This window comes from Mesocricetus auratus, unplaced genomic scaffold (genome assembly GCF_017639785.1).
Source record: "Mesocricetus auratus isolate SY011 unplaced genomic scaffold, BCM_Maur_2.0 Super-Scaffold_100006, whole genome shotgun sequence".
In the NCBI taxonomy this organism is placed as follows: domain Eukaryota; kingdom Metazoa; phylum Chordata; class Mammalia; order Rodentia; family Cricetidae; genus Mesocricetus; species Mesocricetus auratus.
In genome coordinates this window covers 76,498,341-76,513,781 of record NW_024429190.1, presented here as the reverse complement: position 1 = coordinate 76,513,781, position 15,441 = coordinate 76,498,341, and the positions used below count along the sequence as shown (strand labels likewise).

The following is a 15,441-nucleotide window of genomic DNA, read 5'->3' as shown; positions in this document are numbered from 1 at the left end:
AAAATATAATATAAATACATTAAAATTCACTTGATCTTCTTAAAGATTATGCTTCTTACTCCACAAATAAATAAAATTGTTATGTCCATTAAAAACACTTTTAAAAGCCACATCTTTAGAAATATAATATAATATAAAACTATTAGTTAGCACTTAAATTCAGTTCCCAGCACCCATGTAAGGAATCTCAAAACTGCGTGCAATTCTAATTCTGGAAGATGCAACAGCCTCTCCAAGCCCCTCACACCCATGTGCACATACACACATGTAAAAAAGAAAATAAACTATAACATAAATAAAAAGAGAGCTGGTGGCACATGCTAGTCAAGCACTCTACCACTGAGCTAGGAAACTTGAAGCAAGGTGGTTTCTAAAGAAACTTCTACATCAATTCACTGAGATAAATGTGGCAGGTAAGTTTTGATTTGTAATGGAGCTATCGTGCTTGCTTACACAGATAATGAGCAGAACGCATCCAGGAGGCTTTCTGTTTTTAGTTCTGTGATTCCAGCACGCTCATCTAATTAAGACCTCATCAGTGTATAGGTGAGGAGCATTCCCAAGCTTGATTCCCCTTTCCCTTCTCCTTGGGAGATGGCTAGCCTCAGATTCCCCATTGTCCGACCACACAACGCCTTTGTGTCCGCAGCATCTGAAAGGTGAATAAAAAGTGGTCCTCTAAAATGACACTGATGAGAAAACAAAAGGAAGGTACAAGAGAAAAAAGAGCGTAGGTGAATGAACTTGTGATTTAAAAGATTCCAAGGCAGAGCTCATCTGCAACCTACAAAGGCTCTTGAAAAGACACTGGTTGGTAACTTCATTGCTCTATGTGGACACCATCCTTAGCCTGCAGGACTCATGCTGCACAAGGCTACACAGGTGCAAAATGCTAGAGAGAGGAGGGGATTCCTGGTGTTACTCAGCACACTGTAGAGAGCTGTTGAACAAGCAGTATCTCTAAACCATAGCAAGGAAGATCAAAGTGTATTATGTTTTAATCACAGCTTCGGGTTGCACACATGGAATACCTGGTTGCATTGGATGGAAACCTCTGAAAACAGATTCAATTGGAAATACACCTTTCATCCAGTAACTTCCCAAAGGGACTATTCCTAGCTTGTCTTCAAGTAATATTTACTCACTGGAGTAAGAGAGCCAAGATTTCCCTGTTCTCCTTAAAGCAGACTCAATATATTGTGAGGAAAACTTGAGGCTGGTCCCCCAGGCGCCATAAACACCAGCTACAATCCAAGAATAGGTATCGGTCACATTTAGGCTACTGAAATAGTGCAAGACAAATGACATTCATTCCAATTCCCCAGATGTTTTAATTCAATTTGAAGTTAAAATGCATCTTCCCATTTACTCAGTTTCTCAGTGGGAATGGTTTTCTTCACTCCTGAGCATGAAGCGCCGGTATGTCAGCACAGTCCCTGTGATGAATAAACCACCTGAATCTACTTTACCTTCCTCTAGTGGCATCACCTATTCCTCCAGACAAACCAGCCCATTGGCTCATGACATTCATCAAGAAAAGGTCATGCTAATCATTACACTGCAATGTACAACCATCCAGTAACCCACTCCCCGGTGAAATCAAATATCCGTGTTTCAGAGCCTTGTCAAATGCACACAGTCATGTCCCCACCGAAGCTACTCTGAACATGCCACCATTTGGCAACAGACATTTTCAGGCTGAAACCACATGGGAAAGTCGGTCACTGCTCCAACTCCCTTTACAGACCAGGAGGCAAAAACCCAGAGAAACAAAAAGATCTGGCTGTATTTGCAGGAGCCAGTGGATTTGCAGAAGCCAGTGAATGTTGCAAGTCAAGTTCCCATCCACACCCCATGAGCCCTCCCTATAGGCCCTTGTAGCTTGGCCACAGCCAAGAAATGTGAAATACAATACCCTTGGAAGCCTGTCTCAAACAACTGTTTAAATATGAAATGTAGAGTTTGGAAAGCTCTACGAATGTGTCCCTCATGAAATGTCTGTCCTTAAACACAGAGCATACACCATTAAGTTAATAATCAGTAATTTCCTCTTGTAAAGCTACTTTTAAAAGAATGCATTATCTGTCTGTCTGTCTATCTATCTATCTATGTATTTATTTTGAGACAGAGTCTCATATACCCTATACTTCCTGCTGAGAACTCTCTAAGGCTGACCTTGAACTTCTGATCCTCCCACCTCTGCCTCCCAAATGCTGGTATAGGCCTTCACCCCCACACCCTAATCTATGCAATGCTTTGTATATTGTAAGCAAGCATTCTACCAATTCAGCTACATCCCCAGCCCCAAGATAATTTTTAAATATAAATAAAAGGATATTTGTTACATCTTAAAGTAAACCTACCTTCCAACCATAAACTAAATGCAAGAGTGAAAGACAGCACACAGGACAAAGAAAAGAAAGTGAATACAATGTTACATGTTCTCTCTCTGAACTAACAACACACAATCAACACACGTACTCAATACATCTGTTATTTTTATTGAGAGAAAAAGTTCTCTTGACATACAAATTCATATCATTTTCACATTATCAAAATATTTTCTTATCATAATATTTACCATATTGTCCTTAGTCCCAATATCCCCATATACATGAACTTTTCAAAATAAATATTTCTGGATGGAAAGGTTTCTAAGTCGGTAAAGTACTTGCTGGGTATACATGGGGACCTGAGTTTGACTCTCTAGCACCCATGGAAAAGCCAGGTGTGTGACCCCAGAGCTGCCAGGGGCAAAGGAACCCTTGAGTCTGCTGCTGAGTTAGTCTATCTGAATTAGCCAACACCAGGTTCAGAGAGAAACCTTGTCTCCAAACATTGAAAATATGGAGACTGAGAGAGAAACACACCCAGGGACAAATTCAAGCATCGAGGTTACTGGTGATCTGCCACCCTAAAGGATTCTTTAAGTACATGTTTTTCAGTATTATCCATTTCTACACAGTGCATTTCCGTTTCTACACAGTGGCGAAGGTACATGCAACTGGAATTAAAATAAATGAGATATATTTTACTTTTAAAAACACATAATGAATTCTGACCCTTTATAGTCAGGTCTATTCTGTCTCATTCTAGTCCTACTTAATAAAAAAAATCCAGACCCCCTGAACAATGATATCAGTTTGGACGTCTGGGCAATCTATGGGGCCTCTGGTAGTGAATCAGTATTTATCCCTAGCACAGGAATGGACTTTGGGAGCCCATTCCACATAGAGGGATACTTTCTTAGCCTAGACACTCAGGGGAGGATCTATGCCCTGCTCCAAATGATATGGCAGACTTTCAAGATCCCCCATAGAAGGCCTCACCCTCCCTGGGGAGCAGAAAGGGGATGAGAGAGGGGGCCCAGTGGGGGACAGGGGAGGAGGGGAAAGAGAGGGAACTGGGATTGACATGTGAAACAAGCTTGTTTTAATTTAATTTTTAAAAAGGGAAAAAAATTTAAAAAATAAATGTTGATGAAAAATCACTAATTAGGCGGGGCTGGAGAGGTAGCGCTGCAGTAACGAGCACCTGTTGCTCTAGCAGATCCAGGCTCATTTCTCAGTACCCACACAGCAATTCACAATGGTTTTTAGTTCCAGTATCTGTGGACCTGCTGCTGTCTTCTGGACTCTTCAGGCACTGTGCACAGGCAGTGCACATGTATATATGCAGGCAAAACACTCACGCACAGAAATTAAAAAGAAATGAAATCCTTTTTTAGAACTCACCAATTTGATTGTATGCCATTGATAGATAGGTCTCACAATTTGAAAAATATTGATTAAGACTCTCTCTGTTCATTATTTAATAATAGTAACTATTGGTTTCTGCTGATGTATACAAGGTGGAGATATCCTTGCATTTTCCATGCACTGCTCACTTTATAAACTAACGATGAAAAATTCCATTGGAATGTAGGGATCGATATGTACCTGTTTTTACAAAGAGGAGAACGATACTTCAGGCTGGCAAATGCAGCATGGTCATGGCCACAAGGCTTACCCAGTCTGGAATGCAGTCTGATTCCAGAGTACAACAGAAAGATTTACTCCTTTGGGGTGAGATATTTTACTTTGACTCCCCAAACTACAACCTAGTGAATGTGTGATTTGTGGCAAGTAAGCTAGTTTTCCCAGCTATAAAACAGATATGATAGGGTCTATCTGGCTCTGCGGTAACCTACAGCAAATGCTGGGTGTAATCTACTGAATCTTTAACTTCCACAACATATATCAAATGCTTTCCCCTTTTTTCTTTTATTTTCAGTTGTAATTCCAAAATAAACGGTCCTTTTCACTACTTTTTTTCACTTCCGTTGAGTTTCTCAGATTGTGTCTCTCCAATCCTATAACCGGAAATCACTTGCCTCCTTTTATCGCACTTCGGCTCCTGCTCTCTGTCCTCTGGGAGCATTGATCCTTGGGTCTGGGCTGGATATAGATGATTGGATCTTCATGAGCAAATGTTCTGATTTACCTTTCACCAAGAACACAGAGCTGGCCAGATGGGTCCCTACAGATTCACTCAGTTGTTGATCTGGTTATTACAGCCTCAATTCTTAAAAGAGAATTTTGATTGTGGCACGCAAGCCCAGGGGGCCACCTCTCACCACCACAAGAGTGCTATCATCTAAAGGCCCCACAAGAGAACTCCAAATACTCCATGTGGGCCATTTTGTGACTGGTTCATACAGTTAAAGCAAATTCATGAAGCTCAAAGACTGTGGCTCTAAATGTCATTGGTGAAAATTACAGAGAAGAAAGGGACACCACAGAAACAGAAGTGTTTGGGCATTTGCATAGATCCATTTCTTACTTCTCTGCATACAACACAATTGATCACTGGACTCGATGTAGTATAACCACTTCTAGAACTTAATTCTAGTCACTTCTATGAATAGAAAGAATACATGTAAACCACACAGACTGGTTGATGCTTCATAAGTACCTAATTTATTACAGCAATGGTCATTAAAAGATCTGTAGAAAGAGACAAAAGTCACCATGATGCAAGAGATAATTTCATCATTGGTGGACCTGAACACTTGGCTTTCTGAAGCTTCCATCTTGTGTCCAGGAAGCAACTATAGCCACAGATCCATAAGCCAGCACTCATCAACAAACTGTGCTTTTCAGAGAAAGACTTTTCTCTTCAGATTCTCAGAGACATGCCCACAGAAATTCTTCTATACATTCATGTTTCACACACTGATAAGGGCCCTCACGTTTGGTCATAAGTATCTAACTTCAAAGTTCCCAAGTTTCAGTGAACATCTTCTCAGAGGAGGTACAGAAACCAGACCTAAAATATTCCAGGGAACTATATTTAGTGACCTGAAAATACTGGCTGTAAAACACTAAAGTTACACAATAGAATTTTATAAATATTTAACCAAAACGTCAAAAGAGTTAAACAGTACAAAACAAATTCAAGTGATTCCACAGTGGAAAGTTAAATTATTAAAGGTAGCTTAGTTACAGGTGCATTAAATGCACCATAAAACCACACAGACCAAGTCTTTGGAAAGCCTTCCCTGGTCTGCAGCTGAGCATCAAATTTAGTTCTCATCTTCCAGAATTACAAACTAAAAGAAGATTTCTTGTGGTTTTTTTGTTATTTCTCCTTTAACCAAGGCAAAACATGTTATCCAGGAGAAACACACTTTCTTAAATTCCTGGGAATAAAGACCAGGATAATTTTATCATGAAAATTCTTGCACAAAAATACTAAACCATGTAATGTGAAGTGCAAAAATGTCACCCCATGCAGCTCATGTGTTTATCCAGACTGTCAGTTTAAAAGAAGATATAGCATGTTAAAGAATTGTATCTGATAGGTGTCACTGTTAGAGTAGGCAAATTTCTAATTACTTTCAAACATATGGAGAACTTGAAAATTGTAGACAAATAAACAGTTGGACTATGAACACTTAAACGTCAGTGCGCATCCTTCCAATATTACCAGAGAGGCTGAAGAAGCCATGCGTTGGAGGTTCCTGATTTTATTTTGCAAAATTGATTGAAATGTCTACATATTAAATGGCAGGGAGGCAAGAGACAGAGATAACATTGCTTTGAAAATAAAGTGAGCCCATTTGTATTTTAGATCAAATGGAGTGTAATATCCTCTCTGTGTATCAGGCAGCAGAAATAGCTGGAGACAAAGGCAGAAGTTCTCAGGGAGAAACTCTGGATTCGCATTAGCGTTCAAATGAGATGAAAAGAAAATCAATATAATGAGGAATCAGTGACATGAAAAGAGATGCCCTTCCATGTTCCCTCTTCTCTAGCCACTTCTGCTTTCCCCTTTAATTAGTTCTGACTTCTCTCTAGCATCAGTACTCAAGATAATTATTAAATAGCCAAAATTGGTATTTTAATTTTGTTTGATTAATTAAGACTATTGCCCATCCCGCAGGTAGCATATCCAAATTTAACTTCATTATTACTCTTCACAGCTAAACCCAGACCTCCCACAGGGATTTGATAGAGCACAGATTTTATAGTATGGGACAAAAATAATTGTACTAATATATATCCATTGAAGTACTTTTTATTATCTTTTAATGTAGGAGCATTTATGATTTATTTTAAAGGCTGATGTTGCTGTAGTTTTTATTTATTTTTGCTTTAGAATTGCAAAGGCATACTATTCCACATATTGTGGGGATTAAATAGCCACGTGTGGGCCGATACAGAAAGTGAGTTGTGTTGTATAGTAGTACTGTTGCATGGGGAAAATAAATGCCAAGTGCAAATACATATTCTTCAACTGACTGTTTGAATGCAACTGCCTGCATGAACTAGAGCCCATCAACATATCAATATATCATTTACTTACAGTTCTTTTTGCTCATTGATTAAGAAATTATCTACTATGTTTGGGACACTGGATTAGTCATTCAGATCTAAGAGGAAGAGTCCTCCTCCTACCACTCACCCAGTGAGGAACTCATAGAAGCCAGGAATAGAGAGAGACTAAATAAAATAAATCCAGACATCATGCAATATGGCACTCCATGGTGAATAGCAAATATAAAAATAGTCTTATAGTAGGAAACTATAGCCTTGTCTGTAGTCTCCAGATTTGTTATGTACAATGTGATAGTCCCACGATGATGAAATTACATAATGAAGAATGTCTCAAAAGAGTCTCCATCATTACCTGACACATGACAGTAATTATTTAAAATATGATCAAATTATACTGAGGCAGACAAGATAGAGTTGTTAATTATTCCTGCATAGAATTTTTTCCCAAAGGAATTGGCTGACAAGGGTCAAGAGGAAATTTCTAGGCAAAAGGAAAGTTTCAGAAAATATATTCATGAAAAAGACATCAGAAATGTGAAAATGGATTATCTACTACAGTGGAAAATGAAGTTACAAGGGAAGATCTTTTAAACACTAAAAAGTTAGCCAGCCTAGAAGCACAGACCTATAAACCTAACTACATCAGAGGCAGGTAGATCACAAGTTCAAGACCAGCCTGGGCAAGTTAGCAAGAACCTATCAAAACAAAACAAAAGGAATTTTAAAAAATACCAACCATATAAACAAATTTTAAAGAGCTGAAGACACTGCACACTTTGGTCAAAGGACATGAAGAAATCAAAATGAATACCAATATTAACGAAATATTAACCATGCCAATATCTTCTTTCCTGGTGGTTAGCTCTCATAGCACTAGAAGATGCTGTGTGGGCTGCTAGGGGAAAAAAAGTAATGAAGAATCTTTGCCAGTTATTTACACTATGATTACAATAATGACGAGCATGGTATGCCCATGGGTGAAATAATGTTATGGGAGTAAACAATTACTTTCTAAATGTGGTCAAGAACTCATGGTCTAGGAGCTCCTATTTGCTATCTTTATACCCAAAGATGAATGTAGCTATCCCCATTTATCAGAGAAGTTCTTTTGTGTAATGGATAGTGGTTCAAGCAGAAACTGACAACTGGTCAACGTTCGTAGGATAAATATCAGTGGAGGGCTGAGTCACAAATGTAACATCTCTATGACCTCCCCTCACCAAAAGGCTTAAGGACCATAGTAACAGAAGGGTCGGGAAGATTGCAAGAACCAGAAGTCAGGGGTCAGGAACAATCTGGTGTCCTCTGGACATGACAGAACTGCTGCATTCATGAACTCACCATAGATGTGGTTTTCTACACAAGATCACACCAGTCAATATTGCAGCAGATTAGAAGATATGGATTAATTTAAGTTGTAAGAGCATAGATGTGTTAGCTGCCTTTGTCAGACTTGACATGAGGTTCAGCGCTGACTTCGTGGCTATGCTATCCATTGACAACAGCATTCTAAAATATCTTTCTCCATCTGGGAGAAATCTGAGTCACTTTTGCCTTGTCTTTAAGAGTAAACATTCATTATTTTATTGAAAACAAAAGGTTCTCTCCCTCTCTCGCTTCCACCTTCCTCCCTCCTTCCCTCCCTCTCCCCTTCCCTCCCCCCTCTCTCCCTTAAAGCCCCCTTCTCAGTGTGATATGATTAGGGCAGGTAGAGGCTCGAGAGTCTGAATATCCTTATCTATACTCTCCTGCATCGATCTGTGACAATTTCTGTGGCAGTCTTCCCCCTGGCATCCAGGTTGAGTATACAGTCACCCGCCCAGCTCAGTTTTACAAAGCATTCACCTTAAATAAAATAAAATTGGGGCAGAAAGAAGCAACTGGCTGAACACATGTTCAATTAAGGGAAATTCATTTTTCACCTTTGGCCAGAATATACCGGAGGAAACCAATCCCAGCTAAGAGAAGGTGTCTCAGTCGTGTTTATACTCAGAACAGGAAACAAGTGTGCACAGCCAGGATTTCACAGCGGCACTGCCTACCTGCTGCCAGAGAAGCAACCTGTATGCTAGCAGCCAGAAAGAAAACACTCCTCAATAGGCCAGTAGGTCACAGTGTAGCTCTTACAGGAACTGTTGGTAAACACCACTTAGACTCCCACAGTACCAGGCTCTCATCCCTGCTCACTGCACAGGTCTCTCCCTGCTGACCCAGCCTCACTCTCCACCCAGGAGAGTCCAGGGTCACATGGGAAATGGGTCCACCATTTAGGGCATCAATCAGAGCATTGGCAATGATTATCTGAAGCAAAATCTGAAGAAATTTCACTGGAGATTTCAGTCAAAATCCTCTTTCACTATACTCTTGTCTGGAATGACACATCACTGTTTGTTTCTACAGTGGATTCAGGGTTTGTCCTCAAGAACTTAATTTTATCCCACTTATGATTAGGTTGGTGTTTTTAAAATGCTTCATACCCACCTTATATAAAGACCAAAAGAGTGTTAGAGAGAAACCACCATGTGCTAAATCCAAAGCCCTCAGACGATAAAATAAAGGCAACTATTAGTCGTATGGCTAAACGTCAAGGAGCCTGGGTTTCTCATGCAGAGAGAATCACACACAGACTCTCTCTCTCTCTCTCTCTCTCTCTCTCTCTCTCTCTCTCTCTCTCACACACACACACACACACACACACACACAACACACAAACATACATACACACACACACATACACACTCTGATGTGTTACTTCCATGTATGTCAAACACCGTTCAGGACCTCGAAACTTCGAAAGCTCTTCCACCAAGAACACATCCTCTCCTGTGTGATAGGATGATGTTATTTGTTTTGGAGGTATGGTTTCGGTGGCTCCGCCTTGAACCATATCTAAGGCAAAGTCTCAGACAGTTCTACAATGGCTCTAAGAGTACAGAATTCTGGTGTGTTTTCCAGAGGTTGGGCACTAGGGAGAGATGAAAAGGGAAGTTTTACCTACTGTGTTCTCTTGGAAGTTAAGAAGTGTCCACCAGAGAAGATGAATTAAATACCTAGGAATTTAAAAGGAGACTGGGACTCCTGTAGCTTTGCACTTGTTTCCTAGTTTTTTCTAATATAGTAATCCTGTGTGCTCTATGATGCCCAGTTCAATACCAATGCCGCTTCTTTCCCTCAAGAGCTAGGTCTGAAGTCAAATTGAGCCAAGGAAGAGATTGCACTGAATCTGACTCTCCATCTTCCCAGAAACCCTGTAAAGCATTTACATGTCACTGCAAATATCCCCAGATCTCAACTCATTTGTCTTAGTTAGTAGACCCAACAATACAAAACTCTTTACTTACATGAACAAATCTTTTACACCATTTATATTTCAAGTACCTAGCCTGATTTACTCATTTCCTTTCTTAAGAACGGGATGAAATAATGATGTCTTGGAAGACTAAAACAGGAATAATATAAAATACAATGAGTAATATGACAAACGCAGGAACAACTTGAGAGATTTATTCAAATGAATGGAAACAGAGTATAATGGAGCTAGGGTCTCTATTACTAGATAACACTGGAAAACCGAGAACGTCTAAGGAATTCGGAGGAACAATCACTATCTGAGGGTTTACACCAGAAAGGCTACTGAAGTTATTTTTTAATGTGAACATACCACATGCTTCTTTTTAAAGGTAGATGGATACTTCCTCAAAAAAAAAAAAAAACCTACTTGTTCAAAAAGTCTAACCCTATCTGTGTGTCTTTAAATTCACCAAAGATTCTCTGTCACTTTCTGGTAACACAATGTATGTTCAAAGTATGTTAAAATCTACCTCCACAGGCCAGTTGTCTAGGCAACTCTGCTAAGGGCTAAAACACCACCAGAGGAAAGGAGAAGGTGACAAGGAGCTGTGCTAATTTCATCTGTTTTGGTAAGTCAGAAACACAGGATGCCTGGCTTGTTGTGTTGCACAGGAGAGTGCGCGCGCACGCGAGCACACACACACACACACACACACACACACACACACACACACACACACACACACACCTCAAGCACACACAGGCTCACAAACACAGGCACACAGGCACTGCTTAGGTCCCAGAGCTGCCCCTGGCTCGCCACAGCCCCCTCCCATCGCTGTAGCCTGAAGCTGCCACCCACCCTCTCGGTGGTTCCTCCACCTCCCCTCAGCACCTACCCTGCTGGGGATGAAGGACCTATGCTGGACCGCGACTGATCCGGTGTCCCAGGCTCCTAGGACTGGCCAAAAGCTGAGTTCAGGCCAGCGGTGTGCCCTTTACTTCCCACAGCCAGGGCAAGCGCAGAGCCCATTCGCCTGGCCTGTGAGCTGCTCTCGGAGGAGGAAGCCCCAGCGGCCGCAGAGCCAGCCGCAGCTGCGCGGAAAGTTGGGGGGAACCCCGAGCCGTCGCTGTCTTGCTCAGGTCCTGTCCCCTCCGCAGCCCCCTCTGCAACCTGGCGGCCCTGGAGGCCTGCGATCTCCTCCCGAATCCCACTGGCTTTCTTTCACGAGGGCTGAGTTGCCACATGCACTTGAGAAATCCTAGCAGTTGCGCAAAGCGTCCAGAAGTTAGAAAGAGTGATTGTGTGTGAATGTGTAAATATACAGTACAAGAGGCTGGAACAACTGAGCGGGGCCAGCCCGCAGACTCAGCCGGGTTTCGGGTTTCAGTTGGCAGCTGGTGGCTTCAGAGGACCCGCGAGCTGCACTGGTGGGCTGGCGGGAGCCCCGCCCGCCAAGCCAGCCTCCCCTCCTCTCCAGAGCCCTGCTGGGTGCCCCACCAGACACCTTTGCCTGCCTGGCCCTCTGCAGTTGGCAGCCTTCCTTCCACCCCAAGTGCAACATGAGTGAGTGCTAGTCACAGATCCTGCGGGTGATGGCTGTGGGTGAGAGTGTCAGTAATACACGGCAAGCACTAGTGTTTCTTCACCAAGACCCACAGGCTGGCTAAATGTGCTGCCACTGCCTCTGCCTAGCAAAATCTTACTTCTTCATCCTAAGCCTTTATTCCTAGATATGCACAGACACACATATTTACATGAGTATCCCCTAGTCAGGCAAGCTTAGAAATGCTAAGTGTAATGAAAGCCTTGCCATGCTTTCAGAGCTCTCAGAATCAGAGAGAGAGAGAGAGAGAGAGAGAGAGAGAGAGAGAGAGAGAGAGAGAGAGAGAGGGAGGGAGGGAGGGAGGGAGGGAGGGAGGGAGGGAGGGAGGGAGGGAGGGAGGGAGGGAGGGAAGGAGGGAGGGAGAGAGAGAGACAGAGAGACAGACAGAGAGAGACAGAGAGACAGAGAGAGACAGAGACAGAGACAGAGTCACAGACAGACAGAGAGACAGAGACAGACAGAGACAGAGACAGACAGAGACAGAGAAAGACAGAGACAGACAGAGAGAGACAGAGACAGACAGAGACAGAGACACCGAGACAGAGAAAGAGAGACAGACAGAGAGACAGACAGAGAGAGAGAGAGAGAGCATGGAGGGAGACAAACAGACAGACAGAGACAGACAGAAACAGAGAAAGCAGAGTAGCAAATAGGTTCCTGAGGTAGTCTCCTCCACCCCCCAAAACCTTCCCACCCCTCACCTACTGTCACACACACAAACACAGAGAGAGAGAGAGAGAGAGAGAGAGCAAATTTCAAATGAAGAGCTCACTCTCTGCTTTATTAAAGTCTTGTATTCCAGATTGTTTAGAAACTGTCATTAGATTTTGTCATTAGCAATGTCCAGGTACATTCTTTCGGGGTGACAAACACCCAAAGGAAAGCCTGGATGGGTGTCCATAGGTGTTTCCTCTTTGTTGCCTTCAGGATTCCATGGGGAGAAAAAAAATGAATCTGCTCTGTCCCACGCTGATGTCCCATTAGAAAATTGATTTTTCCAGCAGGAGAAGCCTCAGACCTTTAATAATCAAATTAAATTCTGTGTGTGGGGGGGTAAGCTCTTTTGCTGTTTCCTTTAAAATGTGTGTGGGATTCACGAGGCCTGTTTCCTAATCAGTGGGAATAAATGACCCTCATCTGCTCACAAGGCTTTGCATGTTGTACTTGCACACAGTTACACTGGCAAGTGACAGCCCATGGGCAGTCTTAGATGAGAGCCACAAAACAATGAAATTAACCACAATGAGATCTACACACATTTCACTGCCTAAAAGCCTCTAGGAAGACAAGTGTCAGCAGGTATGATTCAGGACTGTGACATTTCAAAAAGGCAAGAAGGCTGTTATGTTGGGCGCCTACCACAGGATATAATAAATGTTACCACAGCAATTTAGACCCAACATGACACAAAATTGAACTCAGGGTGGTTGTTGGGCGGTCCCCAGTCTGAAAGATTATGGCACACCCCAGCCTTGTGCCCAAGGCCTTGTCCTTTGGACAACACCGCACCAGTGAGTGTGATGTATGGGGTTCTGAGGCTAGAGAAAGCACCGGAAGAGGGGAAGGTTGTCATGGAGATGGCAGGTGGGGTGAAGGAAGAATTGTATCCACTAACACAGACCAGAGTCTTCCTGCAGAAAGAGAAGGGCCATGTCGAATCCTGTTGGGATTTAGATAGAAATCTGTAACAGAACATAAATTGAACTAGAAAACACTTGGTTGCTCACTGGATTCTGCTGTGTTATTCTCCCGCTGAGGGTTAGTTGGGTTGGGACACAACCATCCTATATCCAGTAACAACATTAAAGAAGAGATAAACTCTGAAACCAGTGGGCAGACCCCTTATTCTCACCAGAGGAGGAGGCTAATAGGCTCCCACAGATCTCTGGGAAGTGGAGTCTCTCCTTCATCTCCAGGGTGTCTGAGGAGACTAGGCCCGCAGGGTCATTTGAAGTAAATGTGTCAAGGTAACTCTAATTCCAGGTGGGAAGCACAAACTCTTCAAAAGCAAAGAATTGATTTGGAGGAACAAACTTAACTTCCTAGGAATCCTGGGCCCTAGACATCTTTAGAAGAATGCTTAGGAAAAGAACACAAGCTGTCAGGTAGGATTTGAAGGGGCACATTGTAAACACGGAGGGTGGAGAATGCCTTCATAGCCAGAGAGGCTCTCCAGAGTCCAGAAATCAGATAGGAAGAGGACAAAAGAAAGAAGAGAACGGCCTCACATTTGAGCAATTTGTCCAGGAATCAGTCAAGGTCCTGAACCCTAAGCCCCATGAACACTACTCCTATTAGGTCATTCTTTATTAGGAATTCGTTAGGAGAAGCTGAATACAAATTTGTAAAATCAATTGGTCCAATGTTTCGATTTACCAGTCAAATGTTACTATTAAACAAGTGTAGAATGAGAATATATTTTGATGGGATTTACTCAATTAAAAATTCTTCTTTGCCAGTGGATTCCTTGCCAGATTCCTTGAAGCCCTTAGTATAGAGTTAGTCATTGTCATGGCCACCCAATTGTTCATTAATACCAGAGACTGGGCTCTTTAATTATGTTTTCTTTTAGGAAAACATAAATTCCTAAGAGGGCAAAATACACAGTAACAGAACAGTCAAGAGTTGCCAAGCTCCTTGCATCTCCTACGGGCTCCCATCAGCAGCATAGACCTTGTGTGGGTGCCGAGTGCACCAAGATCGGGCTTCAGCATGGAGCTAGGCTACTGGGCTTTAAAGCATGGCCCTTTCTGAACGCCTGTTTTTGTTTTGTTCTTTTTTGTTTCCCATTGGAAATTCTTTCCCAACAAAGCCCAGCTTTGTCTTAGCTGAGTAAAATGGTGTATAAACAGATGACATGACTGCTCCATGGTATGGGTAAGAGGAGGATTTTTATTGGAAATATGAGAGAGAGAACAGCCAAGAGGCTTCTGGAAGAGTCCAGAGCAGAGAGAAGAAGAAGCAGACTGAACATGGCCAGCAGAATGGACTTGGCCTCTCCTGCAAGGGAGGAGAGAATAGCTGGGGATAGAGAACAGAGAAAGTACAGTGAGAAATAGAAGAGGGAGGAGGACAGCTAGAGGGACACAGACAGAGAGGGGGGGAGAGGGACAGGGAGAAAAAGGAGAGGGAGGGGGGTGTTATATGGAGAATGAGAAGCTGGGGAAAGGAAGCCCTGCCAGCTGGAAGGAATTTAGGATATGGAGCAGATAAGAATGTCTAGGATGCTAGCATGGACTTTGAAATGTGTAACAGGTACTTGTGGTTCTGAGAGTTCCTGGAGGCCAGCATATGCTTTTGTATGCTAATAGTCACTACAGGTAGCCATATGTCCCTTCTGCCAGAGGTAAGGGAAATGACTGCTTTTGATAGAGAGGAGCCAGCTTCACAAGCTCCCGGGGGGGAATGCTGGCTCTTATCCAATGGCCTGAAATCAACCTATAGTCCAGATTGGGCTCATTTCTGGGTACATGAACTGCCTTTTGGAGTTTGGGAAATCGGAGTTTCCTTTAGAACTAACAATGGAAAGACACTGAGGGACCCCACTCACTGTCAGAAGACATTGGGTCACATGATTCAGGGAAAGGGAGGGTTACTATTGCCTCAATGGGCAAAATAAATCCAATTACATCTCTGATAGAAATATAATAATGAAGAGAAGGAGTAAAAAGAGCATGGGAGGAGAATCCCCTACAGTGTCCTTCCCACTCAACTATTCCATCTCA

The 15,441-nt window shown here is 42.5% G+C and overlaps 1 protein-coding gene across 3 annotated transcripts in view; it reads right to left on the bottom strand.

The window, feature by feature from the left end:
- Positions 1-15,441, bottom strand: part of Arhgap24 (Rho GTPase activating protein 24) — a 600,446-nt gene that overhangs the window by 362,473 nt on the left and 222,532 nt on the right. Inside the window, exon 1 of one of the 3 annotated variants that reach the window (XM_040747529.1) lies at positions 11,009-11,412. The exons of the other annotated variants lie outside the window; for them this stretch is intronic. The gene's annotated coding sequence lies outside the window, so the exon portion shown is untranslated. Of the gene's footprint in view, positions 1-11,008; positions 11,413-15,441 lie in introns of those variants that run through there. 3 annotated transcript variants of the gene reach the window in all.